The sequence below is a fragment of the Chrysochloris asiatica genome, unplaced genomic scaffold, assembly GCF_000296735.1.
Source record: "Chrysochloris asiatica unplaced genomic scaffold, ChrAsi1.0 scaffold00305, whole genome shotgun sequence".
Lineage (NCBI taxonomy): Eukaryota > Metazoa > Chordata > Mammalia > Afrosoricida > Chrysochloridae > Chrysochloris > Chrysochloris asiatica.
This window is the reverse complement of record NW_006408823.1, coordinates 1,710,585-1,715,115: the sequence shown is the minus strand read 5'-3', so window position 1 is coordinate 1,715,115 and position 4,531 is coordinate 1,710,585.

Here is a 4,531-nt window from a genome sequence, read left to right as displayed (position 1 = left end):
AATCCGTACATCTGAGCAGGCTGGCCATGGCACCTGGCCATTGTCAAACCTTCATAAGTAGTGTGACTGTTCCCAGCAGCGTTGCTGAGCTACAAGTCTGCTAACCTGGAGATCTGGGGTCTGCATCCCTCACCAAAACCCATCTTCACCTTCCTATGAGGTGTGGGGAAAGCAGTTTGGAAGTTTCCAAAAGCCCAAGGTTTTGACACCCACTTGGAGTTCTGCCAATTGCTTGTACCCTTCAGTCCCACAAGTTCTGGATATAGCTGGACATAACCCCTTCCAACTGGGTGAGCCCGAGCTAGCCACCAGGAACCATGCTGAGGGTTTAACCACAGGAAGGAGCCCTGTGTAGTCAAGGCTACAATTGAACCCATTTCACAGATGAAGAAAACGGAGGGTAGAAGAGACAAAGTGCCCTGCTCACCTTCACACAGCTGGAAGGGTCTGAGCCGGGTGCAAGCACAAGTCTACCCGTGGTTTGCCCCCTGTAGTGAACTGGGTTAAGTGTTAACTGAAACCACCAGCCGATCTGCAAGAGAATGATGAGGCTGTATGCTTACGTATAGAGTTACCATCTCGGAAAACCCAAGGAGCGGTTCTCCTCGGTCCTACAGAGCTACTGTGAGGCATAATAGAGTTGAGAGTAGTGGGTAACGGACCTTCTTCTGTGGCTGATGCTGGTGGGCTTCGTAGTTGTGTATTTGTCTCTGTTCTTGGACTATGAGCAACTCAAGGGTCCGGAGACTACTCCACTTGGGAGCCATTTCCCTCAAATTCTTCATTTCTGATAAGTCTTATCAGATGTCTCCCAATCAGACAAGGAAGGATGTTATGACCACAGAGTGTGGTCAGAGCTGACACAAAATGTGCCGGGGGCTGAACGAGGCCTGGTGGGGGGCTCTGGAAGAGGTGACGGCCAACTTGGATCCTTTTGAAACAAGTCTGTTGTCATTTTTTAAATAACTGATATTGTAACACTCCTCAAAATAGTCAAAAGGTGGAAATAATCTAAATGCCCACCAATAGATGAAGGGATAAACAAAGTGTGGTCTCTTACTCCTGAAAAGTGGCTGGTGGGTTTGAAACACTGACAGCTGAGTGCTTCATCACTGCACCACTAGGGATCCTTGGTCTAGCTCGACAATGGAATATTATTTAGCTAAGAAGAGAAATATTTTCAATCACCTCATATGCATGCGAAAGCTGTACTGTGAATAGGAAGACTTTAGAAGAATTGATGCTTTTGACTTATGGTGTTGGAGGAGAATATTGAAAGTGCCATAGGCTGCCAAAAGAACATACTGATCTGTGTTGGAAGAAATGCAGCCAGAGTGCTCCTTGGAGGCAAGACAGCCAAACTTCGTCTCTTAAATTTCAAACATATTGTCAAGAGGGACCAGCTGGTGGAGAAGGATATCATGTTTGGTAGGGTGGAGGAAGACCCCAGTGACATAGATTGGCCAAGTGGCAGCATCAATGGGCTCAAGCGTGCTAACAATTGTGTCGTTGGCCCAGACCGCGCAGCGTTTAGTTCTGTTGTGCATAGGGTCACTATGAGTCTGTACCGACTTGATGGCACCTAACAACAATATATACTACATCATGGGAGAATCTTGAGAACATCGTGCTAGGGAAGAGACACCAAATCCACTGTCATTGCATGGATTCCCATTCACAGCCATCTGCTAGAGGGTCTCTGAGACTGTGAGTCTTTACAGCAGCAGACAGCCTTACCCTTCTCCCACGGAGTGGTTGGTGGGTTTGAACTGTTGACCTTAGAGCTAGCAGTCCAATGACTAACCCACAGCCCCACCAGGCCTCCTTTTGAATAAAATAAGCCATTCACAAAAGGACAGATACTGTATTGTCCCATTTAATATGAACAATCTAGAATAGGCATGTGTACTTAGAGCTGCAGGAGACGAAGACTTGGAATACTGAATTTCTACTAAGAGTTATGGAAACATCTAGAACATGATGAACATAATGTCAGTAAATCGTACACATGAAGACTGTTGAAATGGAAAATGTTTTGTTACATATATATTTACCACAATAAAAAAAAAGAAACTGAAAAAATCAGTCCATACACATGATTAAACATAAATTCAGACATTCTAAAAACAAAAAGACTGTTGCTGTTGTTGTTAAGTGTCATCAAGTCAATTCTGACTCCTCGTGACCCTCTCTAGGTTTCCAAGGAGCAGCTGGTAGGTTTGAACTGCTCATCTTGTGGTTAGCAATCTCCTACGGTGTCAAATTCTCTCTTCTCTTTTTGGAGGGAAATCTCAGCTAACAGTATTTTGTGGATCCTTCCAGAAGTTTTTTTTCTATGCATGTGCCAGCTCATGTATGTACACACAGGGATATGCCTTTCTCTGTTCTCTCATTCTCTGACACATATGCACTATTGGACACTTTACTTCTTGTACTTGACTATCTACGTGTCTAGCTAGAGCTCCACACACTCAGCTGTAGGTTCCTCCTCAGTGTGGATTCGCCCTGGCTTGAGTCATCAATTTCCTTCGGAGATGATGAGACAGTTTCCTGGGCTTCCTGGTTAGCTACAAGAAGGCATGACCATCCCTGCAGGCACATCTCATACCTTCCTGGGCTCAGCATCCAGTGAGAACCTATCTGTAGGATAAGGGTTTCCAGGCAGCAGGCCAGGGGGACCAGCAAAACCCCCTCTGAATTCCTCACTGTGGCTCATCTAGGGTGCAGGAGAGGGAATGCGCATGGGGGAACAAGCTCTGTGCTGTTGGGGCTTCAAGGTCCAGATGGGCTTTCCATCCCTCCATCTATGTCTGGGGATATGTACTCCCCACTCCTTGGAAACCCTTTACAGGGGTCACTATGAGTCAGAACCAACTCCAGGGCAGTAAAAGACAACAATGTTAACTGACTTAGGGGAGCAGTCCCCCCAGGGCCCTCCAGTCCTTTCTAAGTCTCAGGGAAGTGAAAGGAAGTCAGTTCAAGCTGGAGGGAATTGCTCAAGTCTGTCCCTGTGCCACTAGGGGTTTCCTGCCCTGAGCTGAGGGTGCAGAGCCAAGCTCCGTGTGGCTGGAAGCTCTGTTCAGGGTCTCTGCCTCTGCCGCTAAGGCAGGCGCTGCAGACAGAGACCCTCGCTCCTGGCTGCATACCATCAGGGGAATTTGCCAAAAGTTTACATCCCTTAGGGGTCACTGAGTTTCTGTGAAGGGTCATGGGACACTTTGGAAATGGGTACTGATGATGGTTGTGCAGTTTGACAAGAGTATAGAATGTTCCTAAAATTGTACTAGGAGCTTTGGTAGTGTAGTGGTTATGAGTCGGGCTGCTAATCTCATGGCCAGCGGTTCGAAACTACTAGCAGTTCCGTGTGAGAAAGATGAGGCTTTCTGCTTCTATAAATTTTATACAGGACTCTGACTCGGAGGCACATAACCACCACCACCACACAATTGTACATGCAAAAATAAAAGTTCAGATTTCTGAGTACTCCCCACCCCCACCCAGCCCCAGACTTCCCCAATCAGAACCCCAGGGATCCAGGGCTGTGGAATCCATATTTTACAAACTCCCTGGGATTCTGATGTACAATCACTCAGAACTACTACCTTTCTTCTCTTTAGGATCCCAGGCTTCTGAAAGGTTTAAAAACCTGAGTGGTTTTTAATAGGACATACCCTCTCTCCCACCCCAACCAAGACTGAAAGCCCCTCAAAAGAAAGGCTAATTTTCTCATTTATGGCTCCGTTCCCTCACATAGCAGACAGAGGGCGGGAGTGTGTTTGTGTAACTACCTGTCAAGGAGGGAAAGAAGGGATCTTTTGAGAGGATAGACCCTTCCCAGAATAATGTTTATTTTGTAAAGCAACTTTAGGGGAATTGCAGACTTCCTCAGAAGGGACATTATGCTTGGTAAAGTCCCGAGTCAGTGACAGAGAGGTAGACCTTCATGGAGATGGATTAACAGGAGTTACAACAATGAACTCAAACATAGGAACGATTTGAGGATGACGCCGGACTCAACAGCATTTCCTTCTGTTGAGTCACAGCTGATAAGCAGGAGCTGACTGGACAGCACCTAATAACAACTGCAGCAGCAAAAGACCCTCTCAGGCATTGACAGAGACCCTTGGGTGGTATCCAGAAGAGGGGCCTTTCTTCAGAAGCTCTGCTCTATGGACAGCAAGGAACCTTGGGAATCAAGTTTCCCATCTACCTCCCTAATTTACACATAAAAGTACCAGAGGCGGAACTGCAGGCTCACACAGCTGGACTGGAGCCCAGGATTCCAGAAGCCAGGGCCTCCTCCACACCCCACTCCATCTGAGTCCCTGGGGCTTGATACCTTGACCATGGCTTCCCTTGTTGATTTCTAGAGTCTTCCCTGGACACTGTGTACTTGAAGACCCAGAGTGCTGGAGAATGGCGCTGAACCCTTCCAGCTGTTAGGGAACCCCTCAGGCTACCTGCTCAGTTTACTGTCTGCTCAACTGCAGCCTTCTCCATTGGCCTGGACACAAACTGGTGCAATTACTGC